Raw genomic sequence first — 8,380 nt, 5'->3', positions numbered from 1 at the left:
TTAAAATATTGATGCAAACCTCGTTTTTCCAGATAAATCTAACAATTTGTCGTCATTAAAAGATGGCCCTTCCTGAGACGATTTAAATCTCCCGCGTCAGGTGAGCCTCAACTCTCAGTGATAATGACCCAGCCTACATAACCCGCCGAACTGGGTTACACAAAAACTACACAACGCTAAAAAGAACCCAATAAAATGACCACCTCATCTCAACCCAACGTTTTTTACTGTGTAGAAATCGACAGTGAATACAGTCAAATGGTAAATACAGTAAATTAAGTCAACTCACCATCACTGCCCAAGCCTTATATTAGAAACAGACTTGTAAGTGTGTTAGCCTGTTTCATTTTTTATTAATTGTCATGGTCACATAGCACATACAATAAAGTGTACGTGTAATGTACGTGTAAAGTCTGGTTTAAAAAATAATATAATGTGAGTTTAAAAAATGAGATAAATCGTTTTATTAATTCTGCAAACATGTGATCACAGAAAATATAAAAGAGATTGTTGGAGTTGATTGTATTTCACACTTTTTTTCTCATTCTCTACCTGCAGTAACCCCGTGCCGGGATTCATTCTCAGTGTAATGGATAAATCAAACGTGTACAGAGGAGTTCCAAAGGATTACACTGGAACGGTAACGTTTGTAATCTCAAAAACTACGTTGATGTTTATATTCAATATCTGAGAACTATTATGACTTCTGACAATAAATCAATTGATTTTACAGGATGTGACCCCAGAGAACTTCCTGGATGCTCTTCAAGGGAATAACACAGGGAAGAAATTCATAAACAGGTCTGTTTGTCTATATTCAGAAGAAATCTTGTGTTTGTGTGTGCGTGTGTGTGTGTGTGTGTGTGCGTGCGTGCGCGTGTGCGTGTGTGCGTGTGTGTGTGCGTGCGTGTGTGTGTGCGTGCCTTCGCGTGTGTTCATTGAACCATGAGAAAAGATTTGAGTATATATACAGAATATGTGTATAGCGTGATAGAACCACTTGCTGGTCAAAAAGCAATTTGATCAAGTTAGAAATAATTTTTACTTGAGGGTTTTGGAAACTCATTGGTTGCACTTTATTTTACAGTACATGCACTTTCAGTTCACAGTTACACACTCAGTAATAGAATGTAAAGTAAAGTGCTACCCTCTCTATACACAAATAAATAGATAGTTCAACTGGATCTGGTGCTTTCGTGCTTGGGCTCTGCTTGCAGCTACAGTATTTGACTATGTAATTTCAGGGTTAAAGACGTTATATGTGAACACATGGATTATGACATAGACCTGTTAAAATATGAAAACCTGTTGACTTCTACGCCATTAATTCTGTATTTCTATGGCAGCTTCAAGCCAGTAAATTCATTGAAACAATTAAGACCATGACTGAAAAGGAACAATTCTCCAAGGTACGTCAATTCACATATTTTTTTACAGAGAGATTCTACACAACTTGAGTAAATCAAATGGAAAGACACTCTAATAAATGCACACTTCATTATAAAGTGCTCCTTTAAACAAAGGTATTATATTTAATGTAATTAAAAGTAAAAACTATTGTGCAAGATTAATATAGTCTCTGTCTTAAAGAGGTTACAGCTCAGTCTGACATAAAGCTTCCTCATAATAATTCATAATGAAGTAGTCTGCACTTCTTAACAAGAAAGACATTTAACATGTATTGCTCTGCAAGAAGGAAAAAGTTCATTAATTACTGAGTTTTGAAGGAGTCCAAATAACAAAATACATACAATTTATACAAAAGCTCTCCTTTTAATTAATAATTGAAAAGTTATGTTATCATTTGCATTAATTCTACCCCGTTCAGCTTGTGATACAGCGGACATGTCCACATTCATGGAATTAAAGAGCTCTTTGTTGAACAGCAGATTAGTTTATAAACAACGGCCAGTCGTGACATTAATCTGATTGTCATTTTTAATCATATTATCCTAAAACTCACACTTTTGCACGATGAGTCGCACACACTCAAATTCACAGGATCTCCTGGTTTTTAGCTCATTTTTGAGATTCTTCCAATTTCTATGTGGTCATCAGAACAAAGACATTTAAACAGATTTGGAACAACTCGAAGGTGAGGAAATGATGACAGAATGTTTATTTTTGGGTGAAGTATCCCTTTAATGATCTTTTGCTGCCAAATGAGAGCAAAGATCTTTAAACATTTGAACATTAAAGATCATTTAAAAGAGAACGAGCTGCTGGTCATTTTAAATATCATCATTATGTTTATGTTCTGCAGATGGTGATATTCATGGAAAGCAGTTATTCTGCAAGAATGTTCAAAGGCCAACTTTCTGGAAATGATAAAGGTAAGTTAAGCTCCCTCTTAAGGGCTCATGTTAGTTTGATTTGAAAGTGCTTTGTCTATAATCCATGTTTTTCATCTGTTCTGTTTCAGTCTTTGTATTGACTTCATGTTCTACTGATACTGAGAGCACTCCCACTGTGTTAGACGACGAAAGGGGCACCTACCTCACTGATAAATTCTCATGTGCTTGGTTGCAGTTCTTTGATCAGGTTTGTGCTTCCTGTGGATGCGTTTGTGGGTTTAAATTCTTTTAATCGAATTACATTCAGAAAGCAGACATGACAAATATATGTTTTTGCCTTTATACTCATAGGCTGACTTTACACAAAAAACATTCCAAGATCTGATAGATGAAAAACAAGCTAAATACAAAAAAGAGAATCCTGGTTGCTTCCCCTGCGAGTTTGGGAAACGGGTATTAAACTTTCAAAAGTTTAACTCATAATTGTCATTATTTCAACGGAACATGATTTAAGCACAGTCACATGAATGTTGTTTTCTAAATGTGTTTATTTTTTGCCTTTAGGAAATTGCGAAGCTTCCCCTCAGTGAGTTTCTGAAGATGTAAACAGCCAAGCTGTCGGAACTTTGTTGAAGAAAACAAAGCAAGGAAGTGTAATCTGAAGAGCTCTTGTGTTAGTTTCTCTAGATTTATTAGAATTAAACTGATTGAAGCATAACACACATGATCATTTAAATAAATCATTAAAAGAAAGTTTCTAGTTTGGCGTGGATTTTGTGTTTTCCAAAAACATTCTGATGTTTATCGAGGCTGCATGTTTTTGATCAAAATAGAGCTTGAAACTGTCAAGAATAGCAGAGTGAAAACAAGGTGCGGATCCTCTTGCAGTAAATGCAGTAAATGCAGTAAAAAGAACACAAAGGGTTAAAATCAAGCTGGAATCACGAGGGAAACATGCATACAATAAAACACACTAGACAACTGAACACACGGGCTGTATAAACACAGATAAAGGGACAAACAGGTAATGAGACACAGGTGAAAATAATACATGCAAACGAGACAAAGCATGATGGGAACTGAAGTCCTTACAATACATAGACAGAACACAGAAAAGCATGGTGACCTCAAGTGGTGAACATAGGGGCTGGCACCAGAGTGTGACAGAAACTTCAACAATAAAACTTGGAATGGGCCTAAAGAACCCCGTGACAGCTTCTTTAATGTCTTACCATTGAGGTCTCAGTTTGAACAATTTCTAACTAGGAAATACATGCAAATTGATGTGGAAACCATAATCTTACCTCATGTAAATACATTCCAGCACAACCAATGTCTGCTAACCAGTAAAGTGAAAATCACACAAATAAAGTTATGATTAAAGTGATAGTGATTCATATTGAAGTAAGAAAAGTAAGAAAAACAGATATGTGAGCAAACAATTCTGAGAAATAGTCAGCAGCAGGTGCATCTAAATATCGCTGCCCTATAATTGCAATGTCAACCATAAAAAGCACTTTCAGCAACATAAAGAATGTGATCTTTTATTAAACAATGTTTCTGAAGACATCAATCCTTTCAGTTTATCATCAGATGATCTGTCCATTGAAATGCTTTTAAACTATATACAATCATATGAGTTTGAATTCAGAAAGGTATATCATCCCAAACGACATACTAACAGAAAATTACAATTTTTTCAGGTTTGGGTGGACTGTCCTTGTAAAAGCTGAAAATGATGAACTAGTGTTAAACTAAATAAATATTATTCTCATTAATAATATACATCCCTGTATTTGTATTCTGTATCTTGTAGTTGTGAAACACCAGACTTTGCGTTTGCTTTGCTCTTCTGCCTCCATCGAGAAAAGAAAAGCTATTAATGTCGAAAAAATGTGACAATTATGTCCATGTTACAGAAGTCAGCTGATAGAGGATGAGACTTAAAACACATGTAAAAAACATCACATCATCAACTTTCACAAACTGTGCATCTCTTGAAAAACTTAAACCCTCTAAATGTATGTTCTGTACTTATTTTTGCAATCAGTAAAATGCTCAAAAACAGGGGCGCTTATACAAGAGGCTATTTATTCGTCAAGAAAACACGAATTAACTCCTCGAGAAACATAATTTTAAAAGAAAATGTTCACTGTGATAGCGCGCGCGAGCAGACACAAATGTCGCCTAAACTGATATCTTCGCTCCAAATGTTTGTGAACACCGAGTGCTCTAGTGAAGCTTCACAAGAAAATGTTATGTCAGAATTAAATGAAAAATAATTCGATTTTGCCTTTTTCCTGCGAGTTTTTGATTTCTGTCACAGAGTTAAACTTTTGAAAAACAATAACTGTAAAGTTCTCAGTCTTTATCTTTGCTGGTGTTTTCCGAGCACACTCACTGATAAGTGGATGAAATGACTGCATTTGCTTTTATTTTTTAATGCTTATTGTTAAAAATTATCGAAACAATTGTTGATAAGATCGCATATCATATTTTAACATTAATAGGAATTAATTCAGTTATTTATAAAATCTCCACAACTCCTCATGTTTATGTCTCACGTCACGAATATTCCTATAAATATACTCAGTGTAGAAATAATCGATCCCTATATTGGGTTAAAATATTTCGCTGCATTTACATCAATTTATGTGCATTTTGTGGACAATCCAAAAGGAGTAAAGAGGTCAGCAGAAGGACACAATATAGTCAGTACTGTAGATTCCTATAGAAACAGTCTGAAAAAATCTACTCGGCCTTGATAAAACTGTACATGCATTCTCTGACCCATATTATTATACATTTAGCAAGAAAAGAGGGGAATTCTTCATTCTTTTTATGATTCTTTACATATTCACACGCACACACAATGTAAACACATCTGCACCATGCGTGTGCTCTGTTGAAGGAATGCTTCACCCAAACTGTAATCATTGAGTCTATTTCATGGTCTTTAAACTTCTGTCTCAGTATCTATAGGCTCTAGGCAGTTGCAAGCCTTCAATTAGAGTTATGTAATGCTTTTGATTGGACAGTTAGGTCCTAGAGATAATGGTGTGATGGTGGTCTAGTGGGTTAAACCACTGAACTGGTAAATCAAAAGTTGCTGGTTTGATCCCAGCAGCCACCACCAGTGTGTCCTTGAGCAAGACACTTTACTCCATGTTGCTCCAGGGGGATTGTCCCTGTAATAAGTGCACTGTAAGTCGCTTTGGATAAAAGCGTCTGCCAAATGACTAAATTAAAAATTAAATTAAATTAGAGATGTGGTGACAACAGCTGCGCAGAAGGGGCCCAATTTGATTTTTTGTCATGGGCCCAAAATTCCTGGCGGCGCCCCAGCGTACATTAATCACTTTTCCGGGCTATCCTCCGTCAACATCGACGTACCGCAAGCTTTGGAGACTCATTTTAATATGGGCGCTCGATTTAAAGGATAACTGCATTTGCAAATTTGAATTACACCATAAAATAATCACGACCGAGTGTGGTCTTCAACACTAAGTTCGCGTGACTCCCACCTATCGAAGCATGTTACTTCCGATCTTACTTTCATGCCAGTTTTTTAAAGGAACATTGGATTGGATCACTGTGATCTTAATACCAAATTTCAGGATTACCAAATCCTGTTCACCAGAGCTTTAAATGAAAAACAGTGTAGCCTACTGGTTTAGCAAAGAACAACATGTAGGCAAAATACCGGTGGCCACAAAAAGCCATTGTTTTTTTAATTGTGAGAAACAGAAACACTGTAATAAACAGAAACATTTTACATTCCTTATTTTGTTAAAATGTTAAATAACAAAATACTATCCAATTGTCAAAAATAATTTACAGGACAGATAGCAGCTCTTTCCATCTCTGCCTTTAGGAGATGTATTTCCATTCTGCACCTTTTTCTAGAAGCAACTCCTAGCCATCACCAGCCTGTTTTGTAGCTGAGGAACGTTTTATTATGTATATATCATCAGTAAGCATTGGTTTTGTGATCATTCACTTAAAAAAAGCTCTCTGATTTTATTAGGTTTAAAAAATCACAACTGAATCCACCTTTCTGTTGGGATCAGGATAATCCTGTTCCCTATTGTGACAGTGGGAGCAGTACAGGTTAAATACACATTTGAGTTTGTCGACTACCCGGGTCACCCGGGAAATAAAAATAACCCCAAAGTTTTCTTATTAGGTCACACAGGTCTGATTCTCATAAATTAATGTAAGCGGGAAACGTGGATATCAAAAATACAAAAAGTTTATTGAAACACTGAATTTTAAAATAGAAAAGGCATTTGAAATCGTCTGGTCATGGGGTTCATTCTCTGACAGCAACTCTCTCCAATGACCATGAAAAACAAATACACAAAAGACTATAATTTACAGGGCTGAGGTTACCCACCGGAGTGATCACCAGCACTAGTTATCCAAAAGCACACTTCTACACACAGGTACTAGTGTTTTCTTTCTTCCGTTAGAATTTGTTATATTCCTTCTGTATCGAGGAATGTCTCCTCCTCCCAAAAGTGATTATTAATTCCCTTAGTTTTAGACAGCACACTTGCTATATGATCTGTATTTTAGACTGAACGGCTGTGCTTCTCTAATAAGCAAGGCCTGGCCCCTCTTCAGCCATGCAAATGGTAATTCAGTGATCTGTAACATAAATAAATAAATTAAAGAAGAAAGTCACTAATGGGGAAAAAAGTCTCTATCATAGAACTTAAATATGTATTTGTGATCATATAAATCAATAATGGGACAGAAGATTCAAAATCATGGGTCTTCATCCTTCAATCTTCAATTATCAATTATGAATACATAATCTGTAAAAAGTGATACTAAGAAAGGAAAGTCTTCAAAAAAATTGTTCATAGCAATTTCAAATTGAAACAGACTTTAAATAAGATCATACTTGTTGATTTTTACAGTGTTATATATCTTTATTTTTCCTGAGAAGTGGAGGGTATGGGAGTCGTGTGGGTGGCCTCCAGAATCAGCTTTGCCTCGGGCCTCCAAATGAATAGAACTGGACCTTCTGCTTTAGCGAGATTTCACTGGAAACGGTGAGAAATCCATCAGATGTGTCACAATCACAAGACAGTTTGTTCTATGTGTATACTCCATGTGTTTATACAAGCATGCGGTATTCTGTGTGTATACTGTATGTATTTATTCATTATTTACATTGCTTTTAAGAACTGCGATTCTGCAACCATTCTGCAAAACACCACCTTTGAGTTTTATTTCAGGAGCATCATACACAACACTGTAGATTCAGTCGCTTAAATAAAATACATTTTGATGGATTCGGTTCATTGGACAGTGCTGCAACATTTAAAGCAACGCAATTCCCACACAACACAAATGTGATTCTTTACAGTTTTTGCTCACACTTCAGTATAGGGGACAATACTCACTATTAACTCACCATTATCTATGTTTTTTTCCCCAATTAACTCATAATTTGTGGTTTAGTAATATTTAGTTAGGCAGTTGTTAGGTTTAGGGATTGGGTAGGATCAGGGATGTAGAGGTCATGCAGAATATGTGCTTTATAAGTACTAATAAACAGACAATATGTAAATTATAGGCATGCTGTTGTGCTTTGGCACAAAATGTATTAATTTACATTTAGCAGACGCTTTTATCCAAAGCGACTTACAGTGCACTTATTACAGGGACAATCCCCCTGGAGCAACATGGAGTAAAGTGTCTTGCTCAAGGACACACTGGTGGTGGATGCTGGGATCGAACCAACAACCTTTGATTTACCAGTTCAGTGATTTAACCCACTAGACCACCATCTATTCAATGAAGAAATCTTTCAACACAAGAAATCTTTTCCACCATGAACTGAAATCTAAATGCATCATTTAACACGTGATGGATCACACGATGAAAGAATGTTCAGAGGTTTTAGGAGATTGACAGTTTCACTGATCAGAAAGCTTTATGCATTCAGTTATTGTGTTTATTGTACATATACTTTTGCACACCTGTATCAAAACACATGCGATTTGCCTAAATCAATAAGAAACTCAAGTTTGATGTGGTTTTATTGCTAATACGACCTTTTACACCACAGATAA

Source organism: Triplophysa dalaica, unplaced genomic scaffold (genome assembly GCF_015846415.1).
Source record: "Triplophysa dalaica isolate WHDGS20190420 unplaced genomic scaffold, ASM1584641v1 Contig13, whole genome shotgun sequence".
NCBI lineage: Eukaryota > Metazoa > Chordata > Actinopteri > Cypriniformes > Nemacheilidae > Triplophysa > Triplophysa dalaica.
This window is presented reverse-complemented; position numbering follows the sequence as displayed.